The 18,643-nt window shown below is 49.9% G+C and overlaps 1 pseudogene; it reads left to right on the top strand.

Annotated features, from left to right (window-relative positions):
- Positions 1-4,154: 4,154 nt before the first annotated feature.
- LOC144120315 (uncharacterized) lies at positions 4,155-5,861 on the top strand (annotated as a pseudogene).
- Positions 5,862-18,643: the final 12,782 nt, after the last annotated feature.

The raw sequence follows: 18,643 nt of genomic DNA, 5'->3' as shown, positions 1-18,643 counted from the left end.
GTGCGGTACTGGGTCTTGGATAGGCCAGACGTTAGTACAGTGGCTAAAGCCGCCGAGCTAGCCGAGGAGTTTGTGACGCGTCGGGCTCGCGGAGCTAAGGAGGGTCAAAAGGGTGAATTTGGCTCCAAGTCTGAGAGGCCGAAGTTCACACCCATGAGTGCAAGGGGGGACACACGTAGTGCGGATGCGAGTGAAAGCAGTCCGACAGAACGAAAGGAGACGGCGGCAGCCGAAGCCGAACGCAGAAAGCGGTTCGAGAGGAGGCAAGCGCGCGTGTGTTATACGTGCCAGAAGCCGGGTCACTTTTCGGCGCAGTGTCCAGAAACAAAAAAGAGAAGTCGTGTGTTTGTCATTATGTAGCACTGACGAGAACATGAAGCTTCTCGAGCCTTACATGCGAGACTTCCTCGTGAACGGGAAAGAGTGCCGAGTGCTTCGTGATTCCGCAGCAACAATGGATGTAGTTCACCCCTCTTACGTAGAACCCGATATGTTCACGGGCGAGTGCGCATGGATCAAGCAAGCCGTGGAAGCTCATAGCGTGTGTCTGCCCGTAGCAAAAGTGCTTATTGAAGGACCTTTCGAAGCACTTGAGACGGAGGTCGTAGTGTCATCTATGCTCCCCCCCCCCCCCCCCCCCCCCCCAGTTCCCGTACCTATTTTCGAACAGGTCCGATCACCTCCTGCGCGAGAAGGGTCTTTTGTTTGGTGAGGCTAGCGTTCAGGCCTTAACCAGATCGAGAGTTCGGGAGCTCGCTGCAAAGGCGGTAGTTGCGGGGCCGACGTTGTCGAACAATGAGAAAGGGTCGGAGGCGCAGCAAGCTGATATTCGGAGCACGTCCGAACTGAATAAAATTGAGCCTGTAGCGTTGAAGGCACCAGGTACTGGAGAGGAAATGCCCGACACGGGAAAGTTAGAAGAGCTTCCGGTCGAACTTCCGGGACTAGGCTCAGTGACAAACAGGGAAGACACTGATCAGGTCATTAGTGACTTACTCAGTAAAGCACCGCTGTCGCCTGAGCAGAAAACCGAACTACACCAACTCTTACAAGAGTTTCAAGGTCAGTTCTCTGAGAGGCCTGGTAGGACTTCTGTCCTTACTCATGATATAGAACTTACCTCCCCAGAGCCAGTACGATCCAAGGCGTACCGGGTGTCACCCCGCCAGCGCGATATTATGGAAGCTGAGGTAAAGAAAATGCTACAGCTCGGTGTTATTGAGGAGCGCCTTGAGAAAGTTAGTAGCGCTCAGTTTATTTCCACCCTAGATCTTGTCAGGGGTTATTGGCAGGTTCCACTTACAGAAGAGGCTAGTAGGTATGCGGCGTTCATTTCACCAATGGGAACATTCCGTCCTAAAGTTTTGAGTTTTGGTTTGAAGAACGCGCCATACTGCTTTTCAAGCCTCATGGACAAAGTGTTGCGGGGACAGGAAGAATTCGCTTTACCGTATTTAGACGACGTAGCGATATTCTCCGCATCCTGGTCTTAGCATATGGCACACTTGCGGGCAGTGCTAACCCGCCTGCGCGAAGCGGGCTTGACAGTCAAGGCTCCCAAGTGCCAATTAGCACAGGCCGAGGTTGTCTACCTCGGTCACGTGATTGGACAGGGTCGTCGCCGCCCCTCTGAAATAAAGGTGGCCGCTGTGCGAGACTTCCCGCAACCGCGCACGAAGACCGATATTCGGTCGTTCTTAGGTGTCGCCGGCTACTATCAGAGGTACATCCCCAGGTACTCCGATATCGCGGCTCCCCTGGCGGATGCTCTAAGAAAAACAGAGCCCCAAACAGTCGTCTGGAGCGAGACAAAGGAAAGAGCTTTTAGCGCCCTAAAGAGCGCCCTAACAAGCCAGCCTGTGCTACGATCGCCAGACTACACAAAAGGGTTCGTTGTTCAGTGCGATGCTAGTGAGCGAGGCATGGGCGTTGTACGTGCCAACGGGAAAATGGAGAAGTGGAACACCCCGTCCTTTATGCTAGTCGTAAGCTGACCTGTCGTGAGCAGGCGTATAGCGCCACCGAGAAAGAGTGTGCGTGTCTCGTGTGGGCCGTTCAGAAATTGTCATGCTACCTAGCCGGCTCGAGGTTTATCATTGAGACGGAACACTGCCCTCTCCAATGGCTGCAGACCATCTCTCCCAAAAATGGCCGCCTCCTGCGCTGGAGCCTCGCTTTGCAACAATATTCCTTTGAGGTGCGTTACAAAGGTACTTTGTACCTTGAGGGTATCGCAAATAAATAAATAAATAAATAAAAAGGGGAGTCTCAACGGTAACGCCGATGGCTTAAGTCGAGGCCCCTAACGTAGGAATCCGCCTGAAAGTTGTTTGTTAGTGATGTTTTCTTCCTGAGGCAGGATTTTTAACATATTGCTTTTGTTTAGTGTTTCAAAGTGATTATGTGCTTTCTAGTGCAATTTTCCAATTTGTGGACGCGTTCTGAGTGCTGCTTGACTACTGTAAGGAACTAGGCAGTAGTATAAAAGGGGAAAGAGCCTGGTGGAGTTTAGTGAGGGTTGTCTCGTGCTTGCTGACTGAGCAGTTGCGTTTCGGCGTAGTTCTAACGCTTGCTGGGAACGAGAACAAAAATGGCAACTCTCCCGAAGTCACTTTGCAGTGCCCTGTGTGAACCTGAACCTGAGAACGAGGCCTTCTCTGTGCGCTGCGCTCAAGCAACGTCGAGGGACGACCGGTTTCGATTACGAGCATCATCGAGCGACATCCCTCCGGACAGCGGATGCAGTCCCCTGACCATCGGGATCTCCTTCTCCCGGCGGGGCGGTCTGTTACGTTTCGCCTACGACGCGCGGTATAGCCGGCGCGGATGCAACGGACGCCGGGGCTTCGTTCAAAGTGGCGGTCATTTTGGGCCCGTTCAGTGCTGCCGTAACGCCTCCCGCCAAGCGCGTCCAGGCAGGTTTCAATGCCACGTGTCGTCGTGTGTGCGTGTGTGTGTGTGTGTGCATGTTGGTGCCCACGCTTGTCAAAGCGCGGCAGCCGGGGAGAGGAGCTCCCCAACTGGGAGGCGAGGAGGTCTGACCGGCGCCGGCCCGGCGGACGCGTCACTTCACGTCTCAACATGTCCGTGCGTCGCCGTCTCGTGCGACTCATCCCGAGCCGTTCCTTCTTGCCCTCGACTCCGAGGGTATAAAAGCAGGTGCCCCGGACGCCAAAGAGAGACTTCGATTTCTTCCTTGAGTAACGTGGTCGCCCTGACCGGCTGCTCTTTTGCGATGCCAGAATAAACAAGTTGTTCTGTTGGCAGTCGACTCATCCTTTGCCAGGACCTTCGGATGTTTTCAGCTGTGCCCCAGGCCGCCAGGCCAACGCTACCCTTGGGGCTTGCAACCCATTTGCAACACCGTGTACTTTTTTCTCTAACTACTCCTAGCTGGCAGGCGCTCGGTCTGGCCGAGTGCGGAGGAAGTGACCGTTGAGAGCTGGTGCAAGGCGCGCCAGTTTGGCTGTTGGGACGCGGTGTCCCTCGCCTCTGTGCAGGCGGTCGGCTAGGCCGGCCGCGGATAGTTGTGGCCGTATACTGACTTTTGTTTGTACCCATCTGTAAATAGCCTGGATAAAAGTTCGTTTCTCACTAAATCGCTTCGCCTGCAAGTCATATCATCGAGAAGCCTTCAAGCGGTGCATCCAGTTTCTGGAAATCACCGGACCAACACCACCGGCAAACCTTTACTGGCGCAGTTGACAGGATTGGTGCTCTGCAGCGGCCCCGAGGAACGGACGAAGACATCCGCGGAGAAAACGACGAAGTTCGGCATCCAAGGCGAGATACCGAAAGGACGACAGGCTACGGGGGTACGAAGGTGCGAACCGCATCTGGCGTGAAACGCAGAAGACAAGGCCTTCAACAGACACAGAGTGGTATCCCTGAACAACGGCGGCAGTTGGAATATTCAAGCGGACACGGCCTTCAGCGGACAGAAAACGGCATCCCCGACTAAAGACAGCAGCTAGCGGCTTCAGTCGGCACCTGGTCCGAAGTCGCCGCCATTCCTGCCCGAAAAGAAAACCCTGAGCGCAGCTCCGAGTGAGTTCCCTGGTTCCTTCGTTTTCTTAGCGGTGACTGTTTGACTAAGGCTTGCGTAGTTGATGATAACCCGATATGGTCATCTTAACCCCGACAAGGCATCTACAATGGGCAGCGGTAGTGACAGTGGTGACAGGGGGGACGGTGGAGACAAGGGCATCAACGAGGCGTTGGGGTCACGGTATAGCCAAAACATTGAGAAAGGGTTGGAATTGTATGAAAAAAAGATAAGAGCCTTAGAGCTCGAGATGCAAATCATGCGTGCTCGTAGCCAGAATGCGGCGCCTTCCGAGGACGAGCGGTTGAGACAGTACGCTAAGCTACTCGCCGCCGGCGAGTTGCCCAAATTGCCGGCAGACGGTGAAGTACCCGTCTGGTTTGAGTCAGTGGAATGCTCGCTCGTGGCTTACAACGTGCCGAAGGAGCATTGGGCGCAGCTTGTGTTCCCGGTGCTGGCTGAACGGGTAACCTACTTATCGACACGGTTCACCACAGAGCAGCACAGGGACTATGACAAGTTGAAGGCGGTGGTCCTAGATGAGTTGAAACTTTCAGCCGCAGAGTATCAAAGGCGGTTTTCTGGGGCCACCAAGCGCCGCGAAGAAACCTGGAAGGCTTTTGTCACACGTGTCCAGAGTTACTTAAATTTTTATTTATAGTCACGATGCGTGTCGTCTTTTGACGGATTATTGAAGCTACTGGTTGCCGACCAGCTCAAGGCGGGGCTATCAGAAGAAGCACATAAATATGTCAAGCTGCGCGAGGGTGAGAAATGGCTGAATGCGGATGAGATAGCTGCACTGCTACAGACATACGAGGAAGCCGCCGGGAAGGGAAGCGCTCAGAGGAAAGCCGACAGCTTTAAAGGTTTTGACACGTCCCCAAAACCGAGAACTGAAGCCCCACCTACGCAGAAGCATGGCGCAGAGCGAGGAGACAAAATAGCCGCAGTCAGGCCAGGAGGAGAAAAGAAAAAGGTATCGCGGTCGGGTGGCTGGTTCCGATGCGGAAGCTGGAGACATGTTGTCGCGAACTGCCCATTTGATCGTGAGAACCCAGCTGACAGACGAGAGAATCCACCGTGCGATGATAGGCTAACGGCACGCGTGTCCACCCATGCCTTGCAATCCACGCGTCCAGCGCTCAGGGACATTAAAATCTGCTGTAGGGAAGCGGTTATTGGCGCTATTGTGGACACCGGTGCAGATATCACAGTAGTGCGCGAAAGCCTTGTACCTTAAGAGTTCGTATCCCCACATGGGACGATCGATCTCGTCTCCGCTTTCGGAGAGAAGGTAGAGGCAAAACTGGCTGTAGTTCCGTTGGCGCTGTGTCGTGACGCTCCCCTTATTGAAAATGTGGACGATGCGACACCGGTGTTGCGTGCGCTCACCGACAAGCTCACACAAGCCGACTGTCTGATTTCCGCAGACGCATGGGAACAGCTGCACGACTCGGGCAAAACGGACAGTGAGGGCCTCGTGCAGGCGGTGCGAACTCTGTCGCCGCCGGCTGAAGACAGACCAGATAGATCAGGGCCAGACGTGGGCACCGAACCCGTCCTGGCGTTCGCAGACAAAACCCTGCCCCAGCAGACAGTTGACAGTAATGAGGTCGAGCCATCACAGGCGGGCGGCACGGCTGAGCTTAGCGGGGCACAGAAGTTTCGCGTGGAGCAGCATGAGGATAAGACTCTGCGTCAGGCCTGGCAGAACGCCAAGCAAGAAAAGGCGGGCACGTCTATCGTAGACGGAGTTTTCTATCCTAAAGACCAGGTGCTAGGTCAACGGGAACAGCAGTTAGTACTGCCATGATTACGGCGCGAGGCCGCACTCAGCCTAGCACACGAGTCCTATTGCGGGGGACACCTGTGCTTTCGCAAGACTAAAGCTCGCCTAAAGTACAGTTTCTACTGGCCGGGCATGGAGTCGGATATTCGCAAACACTGTGACAGCTGCCTTAGCTGTCAAGCTGTTGTAAAGCGATTGACTGCAGGAGACAGATGGATGTTATATTCTTAGACTTCAAAAAAGCCTTCGACAAGGTTAACCACAGAAAGCTTCTAATTAAGGTAAAAACTGGTTTGGGACATAACTGTGTAGTTCGATGGGTAGAGGACTTCCTAAGAGGTCGCAGACAGTATGTTGTCATTGAGGATAAGAGGTCCGATTGTTGCGAAGTTAGATCGGGTGTACCTCAGGGGTCAGTTCTTGGCCCCCTCTTATTCCTGATATACATTAATGACATGATCCGGGATTCACCAGTAAAAGCGAGGCTATTCGCAGACGATTGTATTATTTACCATGAAATTAGATCCGTTAAGGACCAAATTCAGCTTAATGATTATCTGCTCCAAGTAGATAATTGGTGTACGGAATGGCAGATGTCACTGAACCCGCACAAGACAGTTTGCATGACAATTACTCACAAGCTTGAGCCCCTGAACTATATGTATAACTTGCAAGGTAACCCGCTTTCCTGAGTAACTGAATACAAGTACCTCGGCGTGACCATCACCTCAAATCTTAGCTGGGGAAAACATATTGACAACATTGTCGCGAAGGGAAACAAGCGATTAGGCTACATTAGGCGCGTCCTAAAACAGGCTTCTACGGACACAAAACTGACAGCGTACAAGATGCTTGTACGGCCTTTACTTGATTACGCATGCGAAATATGGGACCCATATCACAAAAAGTCTGTCTCTAAGCTTGAGCAGATACAGAGACGGGCGCTACGCTTCATTTTCTCCCGGTATCGACGATTGGATTCAGCGACCCCTCTTTATGCCCAAGCAGATGTGCCTCTTCTTTCCCACAGACGAAAAGAAAAACGACTAACTCTGTTTTATTGTGTAATAAATGGTTTAGTCTTGGTTAAGAAAGAACAATACATTAACAAAGCAAAGACACGCGTCACTCGTAATAAACATAATAAACACGTCCAGGTAGAAAAATTTTTTAAAGACTGTTTTAAATACTCTTTTTTTCCTGCCACATCGTCCGATTGGAACAGCCTTCCTAACCACGTTGTGAATGCCCAATCCCGAGAGCAATTTGCTACCCTCATGTGCAAATATTTAACGCAGGAGTGCACATAATTTGTACATTACACTGACTGTATTTTATGAACTGTGTTTGACTGTACTGGCTGTTTTATCGTACTGGCCAGCGTTTATAAATTTTGATGTCGTACCCACTCCTACCTTAGTCCAGCTGGACTGATAGTATGTACAAATAAATCAATAAATAAGTGCGTTCAGACCACCGGCGAACCGATAGGGTACCGATAGCGCCTCTCACTCGCCCGAAGTTTCGCTTTCAGAAAGTGAACGTGGATATCATAGGTCCGATTGAGCCATCGTCTGGCCGAGGACATCGGCACGCGCTTTGCATAATAGATCTGTGCACGCGTTGGCCAGAAGTAGTCTGCCTAAGGTCTTTGTCTGCCAGGGCAACCTGCGACGCGCTGCTTTCGGTGTTAAGCCGGACTGGGGTTCCCGAGGTGGTGTGCTCAGACTGCGGCACCAATTTCACAGCCGCACTTTCGAAGGAGTTCCTCGAAAGACTCGGGTGTACCGCACGCTTTTCCGCTCCCAATCATCCGGAGAGCAATGGGGCGGTCGAGAGGTGGAACAGTCTTTAAGACCATGCTATCACACGTAATCGAAAAGGAACCGACAAACTGGGACAAGTTCATTCCTTTTCTTCTTTGGGCCTATCGGGAGGTGCCACAGGACACCACTGGCGTGTCACCCTTCCGAATGCTTTACGGCCGAGACCCAGTAGGACCACTCGGTATCCTGAAGAAAAGCTGGGCAGGAGACATTGAGGTACCCGGGGAGCTAGAGAGTGCTCACGCTGAGTATTTGAAAAATCTGAAAGCACAGCTCGAGATCGCGGCCGACATTGCGGAGCTAACGACTAGAAAACAGCAAGAGGCGTACTCGTCGCACTACAGCAAGCACGAAATGGTAAAAACCTTTCGCGAAGGTGAGGCGGTCCTCGTCTTTGATAACAAGAGGCCAGGGAAAATGTACCCGAAGTGGCTAGGGCCGGCGGTGGTGACAAAAAGGTACCGCGAGCACTCACTCGTACTATGTGCAGATGAGTGACGGTCGCCGCATGCTAGTACACAAGCGATTGCGGGTCGGTAGGCTGGAAACTCTGATTGGTTTTAAAATGTGACGTCACCCTTGACGTCACGCTTAAACGTCATGGTCACGTGACTTTGATGACGTCATGTCCGGTTGGGGACACACACACATTTTCCCTAGGCTTTTCTCGGAATTCCCCACGTTTCTCCAACGCGCGCGGGATAAAAAAAGCGCATCTTGCACGTGTGCACGTGTCTCTAGTTAAGCTAACTGCGCCGCTGATTCCGCATTGACTATTCCTGCCGAAGAGGCTCCAGGGAAGTCTGCCATGTCTGCGTTTGATTCTGTTTATTTGTTTACTCGTTTTGTGCAGCGGCACGCGAGTACTACATGCATCTATAATTCTTATCTGTTCCGCGAATCCGCCACCGTCTGTTTCTGTACTAGACGCCGCTCTGCCTTGAGGGCGCCTATTCTCACCTCCTGCTCCTCGTTTTCCTTTTTTTTATTTTTTTTTCTGCCCGCTCTCCACGGCTGCTCCGTGGACAGGGGGCGACAGCGCGTTTTTCTTTTTCTCTTTATTTCTCTTTCTCCTTTGAAAAAGGCTCTCCTTCGAGCAAACAAACAGATCACACAAGAGACAAACAGCGAGCGGCCAGACTCCTATCTTCGACTGAGGGAAAGGAGGAGGGTGGTTAAAGGAACAGACGAAAAAAAAAGGGGGGGGGGAATAGAAAGCAGAGGTTAGAGACAGCGGGCGCGGAGAGGGGTGAATTGTCCGCATGGAAAATAGGGGGGGGGGGGGGGGGGGGGCGCCGACAAGAATTATTATGGAGGGAAGCTTCCTTCGGCGGAAGCGAGAAATTCGAACACGAGGAATGAAAATATGATAAACAAGAAAACAGCAACAAAAGAACAAAGAAACGGAAAACAACACTGCGCGCATATGCCTCAGAGCGCGATGCGCTCCCCGCGGGTGCGGCTGTTAACAGTTAAAATGTAAGTTACGGCGGCGTTGCGGCCGGCCAAACGCACCGCAGAAACCCGATCCCGCAGCCGGGCGCCGCAAAGCGGAAATGTCTCCGCGCTGCCTCGCGTCAGAAGGGCGCCTCCGCCAAGCGTTCCGTCGCGGAGGCAAAAAGAGGGCTCCTTCCTAGAAACAGAGAGAGAGAAGAGTAACAGATAGAAAATGGGGAACGAAGGCGCGAAATCGCCCAAGTGTCCGTTATTGCAATGGGTTACTGTCCTATATGGAGCATCGCGCTCTACTATCTGCGAAGCAGGAAAAAAGAAAGAGAAATAAACTATATAAAAAATATAAAAAGTTGAGGGGGGAATATGCAATATGCTTTGCTCTCAGAACTGTTTTCTCTGGTCATGAGCAAGAAAGAATGGCAGGGGGAGGAGAAGGGCGGCATGTGGAAGCAAGCACGCAAATTGGCATGACCTCAGGCGATGCTGTCGGGATGCTGTGAATTTCAGTAGGGCTAGGACTCTGACCTCTGAAGTGTGGAGAGAGTACCAGGGTTTTCATTCATACCGGCCTGCACAGTATTAAACAGATATATAAAGTATGATTCTCGTTGCTCACGCTCACGGGTATTTTGGAAGTCGCTCTGTAGCAGCGTAACTTTTTGTTTGTGAAACTCGTGACCTTCCTGGGAAAGATGTTTCGACAGGGGGAGGAGAGGAAGAGATCTGGTGTGCGCGCGGTGGTTGTTGAATCTAATTCGGAAGGAATTCTCGGTTTGGCCAATGTATTGCATCTGACAATCACCACACTCGAGCGTCTACACTACGTTACCACTGTCACAACTCATTTCAAGTTTTCACGGATGGATTGTTTGAAGTCGAGTGCGTGCTTTGAGCTAGTGTTGTTGTCCGCATATGCTGGAAAACTTGACATCGATTCTTCCTGCACGGTAGGCAACCAACAGGCTTTCTCTTATAGACAGTAGAGTGAACTACATAATCATGTATGTTTTTTGGTAGCCTGTAGGTAACGTGTGGAACTGTTGGAAAATTTTTGACAGTCTGTCGTTTTGTTCGATTATGTTGAAATGTTTTTTTTAGAATTTTGTTGACATTAGGAAGGTTGCTTGCGAAGGTTAAGACGAGATTAGAGCGGTGTCATTTGCGGTTGCTGATGGGGGATCCCCAAACATTTCGTTACGACTTTTTGCTTCCGCTTTCCTAATGGCATCATCAAAAATAGAGGCCGCGGATAGCATTGGTCCCTCAGAACCTCCCGCATACGGTTAGAATTTTCTTTGGTCTTCTGGTCGTGAGCAGATCCGTTTGAATCTGATGGCTTCGGAATATGGAATTGAAGTTTTACAGTGGCGTGGGTGGCAGCTCTTGTAATGAAGGTACTGTTGTCTATCCGTGGGCTTTCTATAGACACTGGTGATTAAGCTACCCTTCTCCACTCGAACTGAGACGTCCAAGAAAATATTTTGACTGGTGGAGTAAGTGTGTGTGAAACAAAGGTTTGCATGTATGTCGTTAAATGCTGAAATAAACTGGATGAATTGGTCCTCGGTTTTCGTCCATACCATTAATATGTCGTCTAGGAAGCGTTTGTAAAAAGCCGGTTTTGTTGGGTATGAGCGGATAAACTCCGATTCAATGCTATGCATATATATGTTGGCATAATTTGGCGCCATTTTCGTTCCCATAGTGGTGCCACTCGTTTCTAGGTAAAAGGAGCTGTAGAACTTTCGAAAGAGTTGAGTTTGAGGACCAGATTAGTAAGTGCAGCGATGGTACCTTGGCTAGGAGCATCAGCGCTTGTTTGTTTTCCATAGGATGTGACCAGAGCTCGAATGCCATCATCATGCGTTATGTTGGTGTAGAGACACTACATCAAGGGTAACTAATATATATATATATATATATATATATATATATATATATATATATATATATATATATATATATATATATATATATATATATATAGTAGCTGTGAAAACATGAGGTACTTGACTGCTTAAAATAATATACATCGAAGTATACGCTTCATTTAAGGAAACATTTTTATTTGACTCGACGTTTCGATCGGAGGACCGCTCTTTCTCAAGAGTGACCATACAGGTCACTGTATGGTCACTCCATGTATGGTCACTCTTGAAAGATCGGTCCTCCGATCGAAACGTCGAGTCAAAAATATTTCCTTAAATGAAGCGTATACTTCGATATATGTGTGTGTGTGTGTGTGTGTGTGTGTGTGTGTGTGTGTGTGTGTGTGTGTGTGTGTGTGTGTGTGTGTGTGCGTGTGTGTGTCGTGCGTGTGTGTGTGTGTGTGTGTGTGTGTGTGTGTGTGTGTGTGTGTGTGTGTGTGTGTGTGTGTGTGTGTGTGTGTGTGTGTGTGTGTGTGTGTGTGTGTGTGTGTGTGTGTGTGTGTGTGTGTGTGTGTGTGTGTGTGTGTGTGTGTGTGTGTGTGTGTGTGTGTGTGTGCGCGCGCGCAAAGGTGAGAAACGCTTTATTTAGACATTTATTTTGAGCCGACGTTTCGGACAGATCCTGTCCTTTCTCAAGACTGAAGTTATAGCGATCTTCCTCCCCTTCTTAAGGAGTTGGAATTGGCACACATGTCCGCCACATGAACAGAGCAACAAAAAATCAGATGCTGAAAAGAAGATGGGCACGAAAGAGAAATACTAGAAAAGGAAGAAAGAGAAATAAAGAGAGAGAGAAAAACGCGCTGTCGCCCCCTGTTCCCCGAGCAGTCGCAGGGAGCGGCAGGAATTGTCGAAGTCGCAATTCTTCGCAAGTTCGCGTAACTGAGCAATATAAACCTCTGACAGGCTCACCAGGGTTCTGTAAACATATCTTGAACCACGTTGGCGTTCCGTCGTGGCTGAGAACAGACGGTCGCAAGTGTTGAGCGTGGTTAGAAACGCATCTTCGCCTTTCGTAAATTCATTTAATTGAGGTCCCTGCGCCTTCGTTTTAAAATTGCGCCCGTGGCGGGAGACGCTCCGCAACGACGCTGACCTTCGACGCCGCGCGAATGCAGAAGCATAGCTTTGCGCCGGGATGCAGCAAACTCCGGCGCCAGACGCCTCTAAGTAGGTAGAAAACAGTGCCTTCCACTGGTTCCATGGTACTGGTGGCTGGCCCGGGGTTCCCAGGAATGTACGAGGGGGCGCAAGATTCCGTGAAACTCATAGTAATGGTTTACCTCGTCGGCACGTTGTTGTATTGTAGATGCAAGTTCGAACGATACACCGGACCGAACGATGTCATGACGACGCCAAGTTTCCGCCCCCCCCCCCCTCTACTTTTCCTGCGTCACGTATACGTGACTGAAACTGAAAGTAAGAGAACTAAAACTGAAAATAAGAGAAGAGAAACTGAAACTGCCGCACAGTTCATTACCTGATGGACACAACGGTATTATGTATTACTTAACTTCTTCATAAAACCGCTGTTTGTTCTTCTATAGGATTAGCAGCATTAGTATACGTTTGCTATTAATGACACCCAGGTAATGAACATGACTTGCCAACTTAGGCAGTGTTGGTTCTGGTGTAACACACGAATAATTTATAGGCATGCCTTTGTGTATACGTCAGAAATCAAATTGTAAAGCATGCCTTGAAACTGCCTGTGCATTTCTCATAAAAAAAGGAAAAAATTATCTTGCTTTCATAGCATGCGTGTCATTTATATCAGATGTGATTGTAATCTTGAGCTATAACTTGAAATGACCCGTACTAGCTGCCATCAAAAATCACTTAAATTATTCAACAAACCTCATAACTTATATCTGTCACGAAAGGAATGAAATGCTTAACTTATTTCTCATTGCTTTGGTACAGTCATGGTTCAATATGCAATGTAAAAAAATCTGATTCAGGAATATTTTTGTTACTTGTTGCACGGTTTGTTCCTGATATTCAGCACATCCGCCAGTGTTGCGTTCCCGCGTGGTTTTCTTTTTTGTTAATTGAGTACAGGTGAATAGCCACCGGATTCTTCGCCGATCGCCCAGTGGGGGTATGTGCCATCTTTTGATAGGCTGACAACAACAGCAACATTGGCCACGCTATCAGCTTCCGCAAGTTAATTTCACGCAAGCTCCGCTTCAGGTTGATCTGATCTCCTTGCAACGAGTTGCTGATACGCAGGCTGATCCCGTCTTCTATTACGACCATATTTACCCGTCCCATACGAAACATATGCCCGCAAATATCCTAAATGGTCTTCTTTCTGAACACCTACACAATTTTCCTCATCATACTGTTCTCTCCACTGATGCCTCCGGCAGCTGTGAGAAGGCGGCGATTGGGATATATTCGCAGGATCTGGCTTGGAGCTATTCCGTTCGTATCCCTGATTATACTTCTATATTCTTCGTAGAGTTTTTGGCTATTGGTTTGGTTCTTCTCAAAATTCCCAGACATGTAGCACGGGTTCTTATTCTTGCAGACTGCCTCTCAGTTTTAGGCTCTCTCCAAAACTCCGGAAAATCTTTATTGAATCGGCCGCTTAGGTTTTTCGTTCCGTGCACAGTGCGTGAGATCCGCGTTGTCCGGGTACCTGCAGGCATTCGGGAGTCTGTTTTAACGAGGTGGCTGATTAACTAGCAAGGTCAGCTCTCAGCGCTCCTGTAATCTATCCCGTCCCTCACCTCATTCTGTTGGAAACTTCACGTTTCCATTGGTTCCAACATATTTCAGCCAGCTTGAGTGATCCGTTGCTCAATACCGTGGATTTTCACCACTTAAAGTACCCATGGAATGTCCGGTGGTGTAAATCAAGGCGTTTTGAGGTGTCAATGACGCTTCTGCGATGCAGAATCCCTCACTTAAATTTGTACTTACGCAGGTATTAGTTCCCTGCGACAAACCTTTGTGTCACATGTGGGCAAGTTGAAACATTAGACCATTTTCTCTTCTCTTGCCGGCGGTTGTTCAAGGAAATCAGTATTTGGAGGTCCCTCTATCAAGGCCAGGACTCCCTCTGTCTCTTCCAGTTCTTCTCTCGTTCGGTGCGAGCGCCAAGGAATTCCCGTTAAGCAGTGTTTGTGGCTACCTTCATGATCGCATAAGTGCGACTGATCGGTTACCTTGTTAGCTGTACACAAAATTCTGTCTCGTGTCCAAAATGCTTGATTCTATTCCTGGTAATTCATATTTCTTAAATTTAACAGAATTTCCCTATCTTTATCTTGATTCAGTCTTCTACACCTCCGCCTCACATCTTTTTTTTCCCCCGTGCAAATAGTTCATTGGCAATCTCGACTGCACCTTGGCCAGTCCCCCCGCGTGGGTATGTGCCATATTTACAGAGGTGAAGAAGAAGAGAGTGGACAGCAAACACTATCTGTACTTGTGATCTGTGTTTTTTTTTGGTCTGTTTGCATTGTAAGCCATAAATAGGTAGAAAGGCATACACGTGATGGGCATACCCTGTGCACATGAATGCGGAAAGCTGGCCATGGTTGTCCAAGCATTGCCAACTAAGCAACGGGACCTTTAAGAAACAGGATATGTTTGTGACCTCTCAACTGCAATGATTTTCAAACAATTTGAAAATGTGGCAAGTTACAGCAGTCCCGTGGTTATATTGCTGCAAACCAAGCCAGCTCGTTTATGCGGAAATATTTTTAGAGGCTGCCAAAAAGGAACATGTCAAAAAGTTACACATAGCATCCTGTTTCATTGATGTTGTTTATATGTGTGGTAAACGATAGGAACAAGCATCTCTGTGTTGGTTAACTGCTCTGCAATCCAGGCACTGTCATGCAGTACATACACAATCACACTCCAGTGACTGCAGAGCGGTCTGCAACCAGTAACTTGCAAAAAACTACGTACTATGCAGCAAGCTTCTTTGCACGGTATTTGTTACATTTATCGAACTATGAGATGGAATTGGTACGGCTATTTCTACACAGTGCATATCCTAAAGACTCCTTTTCTGCCATACTGTACTTTTTACCCAAAAAGCTTCCTACAGAGTCATTTAAATTGCTACGTATAAAGACGTTTGCAGCAGGTGTGTGAGCCCGAACAAAAAAAAATGTTTAAATTTTCCTTAATTCTTCAGTATTCATGATTATCACGACATGGGCTTTTATATGTTGGTACAACTTTTTTCAGGCCTCACAACTGATGCACCGATGTGTTTGGTACTAATTCATATTCAGACCTTTACATGTCTGTTGGGTAAAAAAAAAACGAAATAATAGTTGGCTGCATTAGTTTTCACTGAGATAACTAGCATCACACAGCATGCTCTTGAAATTCCTCTAGCTGTCTGTAATTGGCTTCATTGTATAGCTTCATACTTCTTAATTTTAAACTCTGCACACTGCTCTTTTCACCGCACATGGCGACATGGCACGCGGAGCCCCGTGGGAATGGGCGAGGAGGATTCAGAGGTCGGCTGCTACTTCCCTGGAATCCAAACACAGCTATAGGCACCTGCAAGTCACGGTTAATTTCGGAAAGGCAGCTTTGCCGCTTCCTTTCGTCGTCTTGTCCATCGTGCGTCGCGTGTCGCGGCGAAGCCGACAAAGGGGAGGTCATCAACCCCCTTCCCCTCCCCCTCCCCTCCTGAAGCAGAGGAAAGATCCCGCAAATAGTTTCCTATAATAAACTGCACATCTGCAACCAAAATTTTAACTTTAACCCAACGTTTCGAAGCCGACTCGGCTCCTTCATCAGGGGTGACTGAGGGCAGTAGCTATCGTCTTTTAAGTATGGAGGGGGGGGGGGTGAAAAGAACGACAGCTATGTCGCGAAAGCCGCGGGGGGGGGGGGGGTTAGGCGCACTGAACGCTGCAAAGCGCAACAGTGTTTGTGGGCATGTGCGCACAAGCCCACAAACACTGTTGCGCTTTGCCTACCTGTTCCCACAGACCGGCCGCCGAGAGAAAGAGCCCAAGGCATTGTCTACCAAATTCCACGCACAAGCCCACAAACACTGTTGCGCTTTGTCTACCTGTTCCAAAAGACCGGCCGCCGAGAGAAAGAGCCCAAGGCATTGTCTACCAAATTCCACGCACAAGCCCACAAACACTGTTGCGCTTTGCCTACCTGTTCCCAAAGACCGGCCGCCGAGAGAAAGAGCCCAAGGCATTGTCTACCAAATTCCACGCACAAGCCCACAAACACTGTTGCGCTTTGCCTACCTGTTCCCAAAGACCGGCCGCCGAGAGAAAGAGCCCAAGGCATTGTCTACCAAATTCCACGCACAAGCCCACAAACACTGTTGCGCTTTGCCTACCTGTTCCCAAAGACCGGCCGCCGAAAGAAAGAGCCCAAGGCATTGTCTACCAAATTCCACGCACAAGCCCACAAACACTGTTGCGCTTTGCCTACCTGTTCCCAAAGACCGGCCGCCGAGAGAAGAGCCCAAGGCATTGTCTACCAAATTCCACGCACAAGCCCACAAACACTGTTGCGCTTTGCCTACCTGTTCCCAAAGACCGGCCGCCGAGAGAAAGAGCCCAAGGCATTGTCTACCAAATTCCACGCACAAGCCCACAAACACTGTTGCGCTTTGCCTACCTGTTCCCAAAGACCGGCCGCCGAGAGAAAGAGCCCAAGGCATTGTCTACCAAATTCCACGCACAAGCCCACAAACACTGTTGCGCTTTGCCTACCTGTTCCAAAAGACCGGCCGCCGAGAGAAAGAGCCCAAGGCATTGTCTACCAAATTGCACGCACAAGCCCACAAACACTGTTGCGCTTTGCCTACCTGTTCCCAAAGTACAGAGCCGCCGAGAGAAAGAGCCCAAGGCATTGTCTACCAAATTCCACGCACAAGCCCACAAACACTGTTGCGCTTTGCCTACCTGTTCCCAAAGACCGGCCGCCGAGAGAAAGAGCCCAAGGCATTGTCTACCAAATTCCACGCACAAGCCACAAACACTGTTGCGCTTTGCCTACCTGTTCCCAAAGACCGGCCGTCCGAGAGAAAGAGCCCAAGGCATTGTCTACCAAATTCCACGCACAAGCCCACAAACACTGTTGCGCTTTGCCTACCTGTTCCCAAAGACCGGCCGCCGAGAGAAAGAGCCCAAGGCATTGTCTACCAAATTCCACGCACAAGCCCACAAACACTGTTGCGCTTTGCCTACCTGTTCCCAAAGACCGGCCGCCGAGAGAAAGAGCCCAAGGCATTGTCTACCAAATTCCACGCACAAGCCCACAAACACTGTTGCGCTTTGCCTACCTGTTCCAAAAGACCGGCCGCCGAGAGAAAGAGCCCAAGGCATTGTCTACCAAATTCCACGCACAAGCCCACAAACACTGTTGCGCTTTGCCTACCTGTTCCAAAGACCGGCCGCCGAGAGAAAGAGCCCAAGGCATTGTCTACCAAATTCCACGCACAAGCCCACAAACACTGTTGCGCTTTGCCTACCTGTTCCCAAAGACCGGCCGCCGAGAGAAAGAGCCCAAGGCATTGTCTACCAAATTCCACGCACAAGCCCACAAACACTGTTGCGCTTTGCCTACCTGTTCCCAAAGACCGGCCGCCGAGAGAAAGAGCCCAAGGCATTGTCTACCAAATTCCACGCACAAGCCCACAAACACTGTTGCGCTTTGCCTACCTGTTCCAAAGACCGGCCGCCGAGAGAAAGAGCCCAAGGCATTGTCTACCAAATTCCACGCACAAGCCCACAAACACTGTTGCGCTTTGCCTACCTGTTCCAAAAGACCGGCCGCCGAGAGAAAGAGCCCAAGGCATTGTCTACCAAATTCCACGCACAAGCCCACAAACACTGTTGCGCTTTGCCTACCTGTTCCAAAAGACCGGCCGCCGAGAGAAAGAGCCCAAGGCATTGTCTACCAAATTCCACGCACAAGCCCACAAACACTGTTGCGCTTTGCCTACCTGTTCCAAAAGACCGGCCGCCGAGAGAAAGAGCCCAAGGCATTGTCTACCAAATTCCACGCACAAGCCCACAAACACTGTTGCGCTTTGCCTACCTGTTCCAAAGACCGGCCGCCGAGAGAAAGAGCCCAAGGCATTGTCTACCAAATTCCACGCACAAGCCCACAAACACTGTTGCGCTTTGCCTACCTGTTCCAAAAGACCGGCCGCCGAGAGAAAGAGCCCAAGGCATTGTCTACCAAATTCCACGCACAGCCCACAAACACTGTTGCGCTTTGCCTACCTGTTCCAAAAGACCGGCCGCCGAGAGAAAGAGCCCAAGGCATTGTCTACCAAATTCCACGCACAAGCCCACAAACACTGTTGCGCTTTGCCTACCTGTTCCAAAAGACCGGCCGCCGAGAGAAAGAGCCCAAGGCATTGTCTACCAAATTCCACGCACAAGCCCACAAACACTGTTGCGCTTTGCCTACCTGTTCCAAAAGACCGGCCGCCGAGAGAAAGAGCCCAAGGCATTGTCTACCAAATTCCACGCACAAGCCCACAAACACTGTTGCGCTTTGCCTACCTGTTCCAAAAGACCGGCCGCCGAGAGAAAGAGCCCAAGGCATTGTCTACCAAATTCCACGCACAAGCCCACAAACA

This window comes from Amblyomma americanum, chromosome 2 (genome assembly GCF_052857255.1).
Source record: "Amblyomma americanum isolate KBUSLIRL-KWMA chromosome 2, ASM5285725v1, whole genome shotgun sequence".
NCBI classification, from domain to species: Eukaryota; Metazoa; Arthropoda; class Arachnida; order Ixodida; family Ixodidae; genus Amblyomma; species Amblyomma americanum.
This window is presented reverse-complemented; position numbering and strand designations above follow the sequence as displayed.